Genomic DNA, 12,679 nt, shown 5'->3' with positions numbered 1-12,679 from the left:
TAGTTTAAATGTTGGATGACATTATTATTTTTGGTTCAGTTGTTGTTGGCTTTGAAAAAGATTTACTTGAAAAAGGAACTTGAAATGATAAGGAGAGAGACACACTACTTTTTTTAATTAAATAAGAAATTAATACCACTGTTTCAAATTTAATTTCTCATGTTTTTGTAATATCGATTTTGGTAGGTTCAAATTCTGTGTTCAAGTAAAACTAAAGTGTGTTTCCATATGAAGAGGTTAAACATTACATAATCAGTTTCGGTTAATTTTTCGATAAATATTGAATGTGGCCCGTGACTTTGCTTCTCTGCTTAATTTTGGCCCACTGTGAATTTGAATTTGACACCCCTGCACTAGGGGGATATGGCTCCGGTATATATATATATATATATATATATATATATATATAAATATTCAGGGACAAAATATAATTACATTACGTGATTCAGATTATTTTCAGACCAGCAGGAAAGGCCTTGCAGGCCCAGACGGCCCACCACTGCATGTAAGTAGAAAGCACAAACAAGTACATGGGGGGGGACAATGCAGCCAAGTGGGAAGTTTTTAAAGATTTTGTGTGGAAGCAAATCTGGTGGGCGAGCGCCCCTGTAACCTTGGTGACACAGTGGTCAGGTCGCTTCCTGTGTTCCGCGCCAGCCGCGTGACTGACGCCAGCACACAAAACTTTCGAGTGTTCCCTCAAGTCCCTACTCTTCCGAGCGAGCAACTTTCAATCTTCACGCGGGCAGAGGGCCAAAAACAGGGTTGACGATTTATTGATGAAAAATACATTATAAAAGTACATGATGTGAAATGTCTTAAGTACAATTTGTTTTGTATTAACTGATATCCCATCATTTTGAGTTTAATCTTTCTTCTTTTTTGAAATTATAACTTTATACCTAACGTTGGGCGTTTTACTGAAAAAAATGTATTGGTTACAGTTGCTAGGAACTACATTGAATAAGTAATTCAGTTACCCACCATATTACTGACACCAAAAAGTAGCGCGTTCCTCTAAAAGTAAGTATCTTGTTAAAAATTAAAGTGTAAATACTCTAAAACAAGCCCCTTAAACTCCTTTGAAATAGCCTCTTGATACAATAGATTATTACGGGTAGACCAACCTGTGGAAGCAGTGAAGCCTTCATATTTTTTGGCTTTTGCGATCTTGAGAGCTTGTAAACTAACACTTAGCTGAGACACTACATATCAATTTTGTCTCTGAGCTTCAAACCACTCAAAGATCTTTTTTCTCCGGGCAAGGTTTATTGCAAAAATATTTTTTAAAATTCTGTGCTCATGTTTGCCCTATTGATTTCCCCTTAGTTTGCGTTCCTGTACATGCTACAAAAGCCACCATAACAGCCCCCCCATGCACTGCCTATCGTTCGCTACTGATGACACATATAACCGGACCCGCTGATTTCAATATTTAAAAGTTCTAAATTCGAACTTAATGCAAGTAAGGTAAGAGGAAACAATTCAGTGACCTCGTACTATGCGCTCCTATTTTGTAGGTAAAAATACACTCCCTTTCAGAATGGCCTCTACCAGATCGAGGGATGTCTGAAAACCTAAGTGAAGCAATAGTACTCAAGAATCAGAGGACATTAGAATGAATGGCCTGCTTTTCTAAGGTGAGTAACGTACCAAGTAGTAATAACAGTAGAATTACAAAATTGATAAAGTACTCGTTACTGGGAAAAGTAATTGGGTTCCTCTGCAAGGCGTTATTCCCACCACTATTTGTAATTGTCCCAAGTTACAGCTTGCCGGGCCCAACAATCATGAATGCCAAGCGGGCGCGTGACTGACAGTTCATCAATCACGACATTCCGCCAGGACAGGTTTGCCTCGGCCGACCGACATCCGACTCATTCCACACACAAGAATGTAAGCGACTGTTTTCGTGAGTCATCGAAAAGCAAATGCAAAACATTCAAGAATCTCGCATGATCGTTCTGATGTTTTCAGACGACTTGAACGGGAATAAAATGCTGAAAACAACTGCTGGATGTTGAATTGTCACTGCATGAGTCACCGCAGGAAAACAAAGAGTAAGGGAAGGGAGATTTCTTCCATATAAGCGGAGACACAACTTCACTCGAAAGCCTGAGGAACATTTATTTACTGGACTGAATCCTGCAAATTGAAGCAAAACAAGTTTTCCCAAACGCAACGTTAACAATGATATTTCATACGCGCACTTTATGGAAAAAGTCAAGAGTCAGAAATGTATTTTGTTTTTCATTTTTGTGGATTCTTCCGAAATAGTAACTTTAAAAGCCGCAGTCTGTTCATTTAATAAAACGATAACCCTGCCGACGGTTTCAGTTTTACTAAACAAGCCGAGTTATGTGGGCGTGTCACCCATAAACAGTGTCGACGTTTTTTTTAAACAATTTTGCCCACATTGCTTACTCCACGGCCAGAGGTGGGTAGAGTAAAGGTACTGTTACTTCAGAATAAAATTCCTCAAGTAGAAGTAAAAGTAGTCATCCAAGTACTTACTTGAGTAAGAGTAAGAAAGTACTTGGTGAAAAAAATTGCTCAAGTAATGAGCAACTGGAGTATCGTCGTATTTATTGATTTTTTTAAAACAACCTATCAGATCATCAAATGATCAAAGTCCATCTGATGAAGAAGAAAATACATTTAATTTAAAAGTACATTGAAATAATCAACGTAAATTCAAGTGCTTTAATAAACATCTATCCATCCATCCACTATCTGCACCGCTTAACCTCAGTAGGGTCGCGGGATGCTGGAGCCTATCCCAGCTATCTTCGGGCCGTGTGCAGGGGACACCCTGAACTGGTTAGCAGCTTATCGCAAGGCACGCAGAGACAGACAGCTCATTCACACATAGGGACAATTTGAATAGGCCAATTAACATGACATGCATGATTTAGAATGTGGGAGAAAACCGGAGTGCCCGGAGTAAACCCACGTAAGCACGGGGAGAACATGCAAACTCCACACAGGAATGTTCGATCTCATGACCTCAGAACTGTGCTGTGGACGCGCTAACCACTCAGCTGCTGTGCTGGCTGCTTTAATAAACAATTAAATAAAAATAGCATAAATCAAATAAATAAATGAAGCATATGTAGCACCAAGTAGCACATTTAAAGCCCAAAACAGGCTCTGCAAGCAGAATAACAAGCTAGGCCATGAACTCGAACAAAGGAGACATTGCATATGGTACCTGGTGTTTGGCACCTTTTTTAAGGGGAACATGCTTCAAACAAAATTTCCCCAAACTGAAGTTGAATATGGTCACATGACGAGGCTGCTATGTCTGATTGGTTAAACATGGTAGAGCCTGAAGGAGTTCTGCATCAAAACAAATGTGCCTTAGCGGAGACAGACAGACGCGTACTTACGTGGAGGGGGTTTATTAAGTACCGAAGTAACGCTTTCAATGTTGCCTAATGTAGCGGAGTAAATTTACCTATTTTCTTCACAAATTTACTCAAGTATAGGGATTTAAAAAAACTCCTAGAAGTACAAATTTTCTTAAAAATTACTCAAGTAAATGTAACAGAGTAAATGCACTTCTTTACTATCCATCTGTGCATACGGGTTACCTTTGTTGCCAAACGCGGCTTATAAGATGTATTGCCTATAGCAGTGCAGATTATCGACAAAATGACTATTTTAGAGGGAGATATGTCCCCTGCTGACTACAGAGAAGAATTCCAATTTAATTTGACAAGGGAAAGTGCTTTGAGTTAGCCCCAGAAAAGAAGATTACAACTCGCTAATGTTTTAAAAAATTGATTTTTGCTTGGTTTATGAATTTGAAGTCACAGTCAGTCTTGGAATGTAAAAGTAATCAAGTGTTTTTTCTGTACTCTGTTCTAACTCTGTTTTTTTCTTCTTTCACGACAGTTCAGTACCACTACTCTTTACTGGGATATAACTTCTGTAAATTTACTACACATGCTAGAAATTAGACTTTCTTTTCAAGAAATAATCCAGGATATGACGTTTACTAGTTGGATATGTTCTATGGCTCAATGAGGTATCAACCATTAAATTTCGAGCCCTCTACATACATACATGTCAACCCTGAATAACTAAAATGTGCAAAAGCCAAGCTAAATTAACATTTTACCTTGAAAACTCAAGTGTTAATATCACAATTGTATGAGATTATATGCAGTTTTGTATAACAAGAAATATATAAATGATGTACTATGAGATCCAATAGTGTGAATCTAAGCAAGAATACAAGATTTTCTATCTAAACTTGAAAAAAATCACCAGTGGCAGTTCATGGTCGGTTTCATTGGATGACTAAGGCCAGATAATATCTGTAAAGACCTTTTACACAATTACACAACGGTGCGGTAAAATGACGCATTCAACTCAGCAAAAGCAGAATTTACTTTAGTCAATACAACAATTCACACAAACCTATGGAATAAAAATTAGCGTACTTCAAGTCAATTACGCAGAACAGGAGAATAAAAGCAGAGAGTCCAAGAGAAGCTGTGTCACTCATATCACAACTTCCTGAACAATGTGCATTTCTAAAATGTGATTGTCATTGATATCCATGTTGTTACTGTGAAAAGACAGCAATGACATAATGAAGTTGTCTCTCAAAGGCACAACATGTTTAGAAGCAGGGGAATCTGCACAGCAGACAAAAAACTTGTTGAATGAAGTTAGTGTTTATTTCTGAATATGTTAGTATTACAATATTTCAGCAAAATATATAATCTAAAATACAACACAGGTATGTGAAATTCTAAAATATGCAGTTGACTCAAAGTGACCTATTTCAATTATTAAATAAATCCTTGATAATACAGACACTACCCTACTAATGAACATTCGATTTAAAAACAACGGTACATACAAACATTTTTCCGTGATGTCGAAAACTATCCAGACATTGCTCTAAGTTAGATTTTGTATTGTGCACCTTTTCAGAGTATAGGACAGTACTGTAGTGCATCTTTTCTCCGCTACCGACGTGTGGCGCTGTGAGAGCTCACCCAGCATCCACCCGAAGAAGATATCCAGCTTCCTCTTTAGTTTGTGTGTAAATCTACTATACTGTATCTCTACTGCGCTAAGAACTTTGACATTTTTATTGTTTAATATCTCGTGCATCCATTCAATATGGTTGAGTAAAGTGTAAAGAAGAGGCGAGCCGTTTCATTTGAAATTAAAGTGGAATAAGAAAGCTTGATGCGGTTGAGATAATGGTCGGAACGTTTTTTTTTCTTCCTCTTTCTACCACGGAGGAAGAAAGCCCATCTTGCAAAAGTAAGTTAAACTTCACTTTATTTATCTTTATAGAGCATATGATTTGATTAAATGTTTTTTTTTTGTTACAAAACAATACAGGTTACTTATACAAGCCTTAAACATACTTAATATGAAGGTTAAACATCCGTTCTACTGTATATAAAATATAGCATTGAAGCAACTTACGAACAAATTCAACTTATGAACGACCGTCCGAAACGCATATTTTTCTTAAGTAGGGGAGGTCTATGCTATAACTACAAAAAAAGTATGTGGTACCTATTGAAATGACCTATGTTTCAGGCCTGCAATATATTCATGAGCTAGGGATTGTGCAATGGATATTTGAAATGAGCTAATCAAGCAGTTATCAGTTGATCTTATATTTTATATCCAAGTAATAAAAAGGCTGATCACTGCCACATGGTGTACTGTATCCAAATGTTTTTGCCTGAACTTTGGGAATACTAAAGGCAAGAATAGGACACTCCCCATCTGGCCTGAATCCCAGATTTCCTCTGGGTAGTGCACTTGCAACTTTCTTTACTTTATATCGTCATATATACCGATTTCAAAGTGGTGCAACACACAATCCGGAGAGGTGTTGGCTTTCGAGTCTGTTTGCAGACTCGCTCAACAGGATCAGCCTACGGAGCTGAGAGGCTCCAGATGTTCGGCGTACTGATTGGTCCCAGGCACATTCCACTCGTCCTCCCGTGCCAGACTCGCTTGGAAAAAACTCAGATTTAGGTCGCCTTGTGAAACAGCAGGCGAGGCGCCTGTGCATGCAGGTAGGCGTGCAGTAGATAACCAGCAAGACCGAAGTAAATGCAACGGCGTTTGTGTAAAAGTTCGAGAGTAAGAGATTGCATGTGAACACAGTGGCAGAACTCATTTAACCACAGCAACAAAAAAGACACTTCCGACAGGTAACGCCAGCTACATTTGACCAACAAAGTACTTTCAAATCCTGCGGTCCTCACTCAAATAACACCGTTCTAGGGTCAAAGTCATGCCGATCTATCTCCAGTTAGTGGATCGCACTTTTAGTTGATTCAGCTTTAGTTTGGAGAATCAATGCTCGCTTGTTCAGAGTCAAAGCGGATTGAGTTGGACGTTTAGTAATTGGAGTCTGGTGCGACTCCATGATGCACCTAAATGTACCTCTCGAGAAGGAACAACAGCAAAAACAGGCAAAAACATATCAAACCGGGTTTTAAAAGTATTAACTTACCCTCAGACCACAATCCTCGTAAGCTCCCTACTTCCAATAAGATGTCAAAGGGTGGAAAACTGAGGAAATGTTTACATCCTGGTGTGCGTTAACAACTTGGACAACATTCCCAGGAAAAAAGGAAAGGGCAGAAAAGAGTTGCAGGGAGCTCCACTAAATCTTTTCCGCACCTCCGCGGTCGGTTGAAGTCAAAGTGGCCGGAGATGAGCGCTCTTCCGCGGCGTGCTTGGCCAAAAGCTCCCGCTGTTGTGTAGCGCTCGTGCGTGGAATTGCGGACGACGATGATGATGGTTTTGATGAAGAAAAAGCTTCCTCCTCCTAGATCCCGGGAATTTGTAAAGTTGACGTAAATGCAGCAAGCACCGGAAGTGCTTTCAAAATAAACGAAAAGCTTTGACTGATGTATGTTGTTTATATATTTAAAGGGCCAGTGTGTATTGTTTAGTGCCCCCGAGGGGGTAAAAACGTCATGTATTAAAAGAAAAACTAAATTGGTTTAAATAAGGAGCATACTTAAGTGAACTATTATATAAACATGCATTTTTAAATACTCATAAGTGGAGACATTTTTTTTTTACTTAATATAAGGCTCACCAAGAGGGAGCTGACATCATTATTGGCCACCCCATAAACCTGAAACCCATAAATCTGTCTTTTTTCCCTTCTTGTATTTTTTTTCCTTTTCTTCATTTCCATTTTCTTGCTCTTTTTATTTGTTCTTCAATTGTTTTTGCTTTCGCCATTTTTCTCTTTGTCTTGCTTTTTTCTATTTTCCTTTTTTTTCTTTCGTTTTCCACTTTTTACTGTCTTTTACTTCTTATTCTTTTTTTGTTTTTCCCTTTTACATTTTTATGTTTCTTCTTTTTTTCATTTCTCTCTCTTCTTACTTTGTTTTTTCTTTTCTTTCTTTTTAAATTGTTGTTTTTTTAAAAACTTTTTTCTCTCTTTTTCATTTTCCTTTTCTTATTCTTGCAAAAAGCTGGGTCGAAAAATGAGTAGAGAAATTATGCAGTTTGATCACTTAAAGTCTCCTTCGTTTGTATTCTCCCTATGCTTTTAAGCACTTGTTTCGATCAGATAATACTTCCCACAATGCTGTTCTCTTTATTCGGTTCAGAATGTCATGTGCTTCGTAAAGAAATTGAGTTGGTGATACTATACTGTATTTCTGTGGTACCCAACCTTTTCTGTAGAATGAAAGAAGGAAAGGTAAATGATAAATGTACTGTAATTAATATAGTGCTTTTCAAGTCAGTGACGACCTCCCAAAGCGCTTTACAATGTACTTCACACTTCCCCATTCACACACACTCAGACACAGATAGAGTCAGCTATTACCTGCCTATTGGGGGAATTAGAGGTTCACTGTCTTGTCCAAGGACACTTTGACATTTAACTTGAAGGAGCCAGCCGTTCACTTTACTGTATTTAGTTCAGAACGACCAAATTACTTCCCACAATGCTGTTCTCTTTATTCAGTTCAGAATGTCATTTGCCCCGTAAAGGAATTGAGTTGGTGATACAATACTGTATTTCAGTAAAAGAAAGAAAGAAAGAAAGAAACCAGAACATTTCTGTATACTTTTTCTGTGCAACTTGAAAGACGCCTTCCGCTCACTTTCAGACTGTCCTTTAATCGATTCAAACTGCATTTTAAATACAGTGCAACAAAACCTTAAAAGCATCTATAAAACCTGGACTTTGAATATATTCCCAATGATGAAAAAAATATTCATAATCCCTTTTCTCTTTTCAGTGTTTTGGGAGATTTTTGTATCCAATTTCGGCCAGACTGCTGCTGTCAAATCCACTTTAGCGTATTGCTGCCCACTGCTGCTAATTGGAGTCTTTCTTGGGGGGTTGGCGCACACAATAGAGTCTTTGTTGTTGGGGAATTAGTGTGAGAAGAACTCTTGTTTCCCTACTTCTGAATGTTGCAGGCAGTGAAGAAAAGACTGTTTGATATTAAAAGTGTGTTTCGGAAACAGAAGGGATTTGTGTTGTGTACTTAATAACTTTTACGTACCTGATAAAACCAATTTTAAAGGGTCAACATCAGACTGTGTCAAGATAAGGACATCCCATTCATCCGTCCATTTTCTTCAACGTATCCGGGTTTGGGTCGCGAAGGCAGCAACCTCAGCAGGGAAGCCGAGACCTCCCTAGCCCAAGCCACTTCATCCAGCTCATAAGACAGAATCCCGAAGCCTTCCCAGGCCAGCCTAGAAATATAGTCTCACCAGCACCTCCTGGATCGTCCGCAGGGCCTCCTGCCGGTGGGACATGCCCGGAACACCTCCCAAGGGAGGCGTCCTGATGACATCCTTATCAGATGCTTGAGCCAGTCTCCCCTATCTCTAAGGGAGAGCCCAGCCACTCTGCGGAGGAAATTCATTTCAGACGCTTGTATCCGGGACCTTGTTCTTTCAGTCATGACCCTTGGTCATGACCCAGAGTCATGACCAAGGCCGAGGTCAGGAACCTAGATCGACCGGTAAATTGAAATCTTTGCCTTGCGACTCAGCCTCTTCTTCCCCACGAGGGACCGATACAGGGTCCGCATGACGGCAGATGCTGCACCAATTCGTCTGTCGATCTCCTGGTCCATTCTACCCTCACTCGTGAACAAAACCCCAAGTTACTTGAACTCCTCCACCTGGGGTAGGATCTCTTTCCTAACCAAGAAGCAGCATGCCGCCCTATTCGGGCTGAGAACAATTGCCTAGGGAACTGTCAGCTATGATTGGCTAGGCAGTAATGGAAATATCTCAATGAAAAGGTGAAGAAAAATTTCCATGTGTCAACCGCTTCTGTTGAAATTGATAAAAACAAAAAAGTATGACAGGACAGCCTCGACTTTCAGCATTAGCTTCAATGGCTATACAAAAGAACTTCTTGTTGGAACTGAAACACAGAGATGATCTAATCAACAGAGTAATTGAAATCTTCTTGAGGAAAGACAGGTGGGTGGATTTTATGGACAAATAAGAAAGCTTTTTCATGTGAAGGATGGGCGGTGCCAGGTTGTACATGCCCAAGACACACCACAGGAAGTGGTGCCCCGGCAACACTGGAGGTTAAGGGATGAACATGTGTGTAAAATCGTAGCTGTATCACTAAATAATAGCTCAATTTTATGATGTTATTAGTGATGGTCTTTTATGTGTCCGAGATGAAGCTGCAGTACAGACACTGTCCTAATTACGAACGATCGTTCGTAAGTTGAATTTGTTTATTAGTTGCTTCAGTGCTATATCTTGTATGTTTAAGGCTTATATAAGTATGTTTAAGGCTTGTATAAGTAACCTGTATTGTTTTGTACTAAAAAATAAACATTTTATAAAATAATATGCTCTGTAAACTAAATAAAGTTGAGTTTAACCTACTTTTGGAAGATGCGCTTCAATAGGTCTTCCTCCGTGGTAAAAAGTGGCCGGAAAAAAAAGTTCTGACCATTTTCTCAACCGCATCAAGCTTTCTTATTCCACTTTAATTTAAAATGAAATGGCTGTTCTTTACACTTTACACCAACCATATTGAATGGATCCACGAGATATTAAACAATAAAAATGTCAGTTCTTAGCTCGCTGAGATACAGTATAGAATGTTTACACTCGAACTAGAAAGCGGAAGCCTGATTTTTTCCTATCGGGGTGAATGCTGGGTGACCTCTCACAGCGCCACCACACGCCCGTAGCAGCGGAAAGAAGCACTACAGTAATGTCCTGTACTCGGAAAAGGGTGCACACTATACAAAATCCAACTTACAACAATGTCCGGATATTTTTCGACATCCTGAAAAAAAAATCGTATTTACCGTTTTTGTCATGATTGCTGATTCAAGGCACCAGCGACTGCCCACTTGGCACCAACAGCCCTGAGAGCTGATTGGCTAAGAGACTCATTTTAAACCCCCGGCTTTCAAGAGGACACCGTCAGATCGTTGCGAACCGATGCTCCCAGCTAGGCAAGCTAATACTTTCAGACATTTTTCCTGCCCTGTTTTCCTCTGTCTGATACCCGTTGCCAACCTGTTTCTGGACCCGATTCTGCCCTGTTCTGCCATCCGCTACCTGCCTGACACCTGTTGCCGACCTCGTTTCCGAACTCGATACCGCCCTTGCTCTCCCGTCCCGGCTAACGACTAGTATTCCTGCAAATCTACGATCATCCTCGCAAGACACGGAAGTGCCACTTCCGCGTTTCCAGGCACCTGCTATTCTTGTCCGTCAACCGTGGGATTGTGGAAGCAAGCCCTACTCTCCCTCTTTATCAATAAAACTGAGTAAACGAACGCTACTGGGTCCAGTGTCTGTTCCTGGCTCGTGACAGTTTTTCGCAAGTCGAATGGTCATAAGTAAAGGGAGTGTCAGTTAATGTTTTATAGCTGTAAAATAGTTATTAATGTTTTAATTGATTTAGAGGTAGCACTACTGAAGCCCCAGTTGTGAAAGGCACGGCCCGCCACTGAGACCTCCATGACTCTGTGTTGATGCGCGAGCCTCTGCTTTCGTCTTAGAACAACTTCTAACACCTCATTAGAACACTGCCTGCAGCACAGGTATTGTGTGTGCGTGTGAGCAAGGTGTCACTCATGAATGAATCATGAGCATGTAAATGAGATGAAGTGGCAGAACACAAACACACAGGAACCTATTAAACTCATTTTGAGTGTGTTGAGAGAAGGTGGAGGACTCAAAGAGATAGTCCGTCTCGTGAAATTAAGCATACCTGTCAAGCTCCACGGCTCCATGCCCTTACAAACTGTTGTATTTTCCCTTACCAAATACAAAGTGATCTTATAATCTGTCTGTCTGTCTGTCTGTCTTTCCCTGTGTCTCATTCTCCATCTGTTTCTCTGTCTCCTCCATCTCTGTCTTAGTCTCATGATCCATCTCTGTCTTTGACTCTCGCTCTGTCTATCTCTCCGTGTCTCTGCCCGGTCTTTCTCTCTCTCTCACTTTCTGTCTGTCTCTGTCTCTGTTTCTTTCTCTGTCTCAGAGAGGGAGCTCTTTTTGCATCTTGACTTCATTTTGCCGGGTTGAATCCATTACAATTGACAAAACAAGGAAATACAGAGGAAATGTGAAAGTATGTCGGCTTTTTGGAGGCATGCAAGCTCAGTCTATGAGTACAATGAAGGGGGAAGTGGGAACTTGCAAGAATTGATTAAAGCTCACAGAATAGTATTCTGTAGTGGAATTACTGCAAATGTTGTGCTTTAAAAAGAAATAAATTATCCAAGAGCATATAAATATTTATGTAGTTTAATATGTTATATTGTACATGTGTTTCGTTATATCCTATATATTGTCAACTAGCATTTTGTTGTGAGATACTGAGTTGCTTGACATGAATGAGGTTTATTATAAAAAAAGTTAAAAAAATGAAGTATCTTGGACGTTCACTGTAGAAGGAAAAAATACATGCAAATATAATTAAGTAGAATAATACATTTTCTTATTCAAATTATTAATTCAATTTCTGCCTTAAATTACTGTTGGTTATATACTGATTAAAGGGATAACAACAAGCCTGTCTTTTTTCATTTTCTCCTTTTATACTTCCTTTTTTTCTTAACTTCTTTATACAACATAATATTTCGTAATATAATGCATCAAAGCAAGTGAGCCGTTTGAGAGCCGGCTCTCTTTAATGAGTTGAGCCGAAAAAGCCGATTCTCTAAAAAGAGACGGACTTCCTTTCACTACACAACTACCACATGAAATCCGATGTTTTTTAAGACCATATGTATTTCAAATTTACTCAATCAACCCCGCCTGTTGTTTTCAGATCAGAATGACTTGCAAACTCGTTTGACTTGCCGTTTCGTGATAGTCGGTGTTTACCGAATGGTACCCATAATTGATAATTTTGCGTTTTTCCGTACAGATTTTCTCGTACGTCGTACACGTCTTAAATAATAAACGTACTTTGTACGGCAAAAACGTACAGGTTGACAGGTATGCATTAAGTAAGTGATGGTGAGATGAAGAGGAATGAAACTGCATTTGAATCTGTAGCGGTAAAGTAAAGTGATAAAGAATTAAAACCATCGCAATAGCTTTACATATTGCTTTCTCGGCCAATCAAAGACACGTTGCGGAGGATGCATTATTTAGTTACTCACACATTCGCAAATTAGTGGGGGTAAAGTAAACTCGTAGCCACAGCTGC

At 39.5% G+C, this 12,679-nt stretch overlaps 1 protein-coding gene across 2 annotated transcripts in view; it reads right to left on the bottom strand.

Moving 5' to 3' along the window:
* The window catches only part of LOC148356819 (plexin-B2-like), a 95,984-nt gene extending 89,194 nt beyond the window's left edge, over positions 1-6,790 (bottom strand). For both annotated transcript variants that reach the window (XM_088346862.1, XM_088346864.1), the window contains exon 1: positions 6,503-6,790. The gene's annotated coding sequence lies outside the window, so the exon portion shown is untranslated. The remainder of the gene's footprint in view (positions 1-6,502) is intronic.
* Positions 6,791-12,679: the final 5,889 nt, after the last annotated feature.

This window comes from Urocampus carinirostris, chromosome 11, assembly GCF_059441175.1.
Source record: "Urocampus carinirostris isolate Australia breed hairy pipefish chromosome 11, RoL_Ucar_1.0, whole genome shotgun sequence".
Taxonomy (NCBI): domain Eukaryota; kingdom Metazoa; phylum Chordata; class Actinopteri; order Syngnathiformes; family Syngnathidae; genus Urocampus; species Urocampus carinirostris.
The sequence above is the reverse complement of the archived record's forward strand: the minus strand, read 5'-3'. Positions and strand labels throughout refer to the sequence as shown.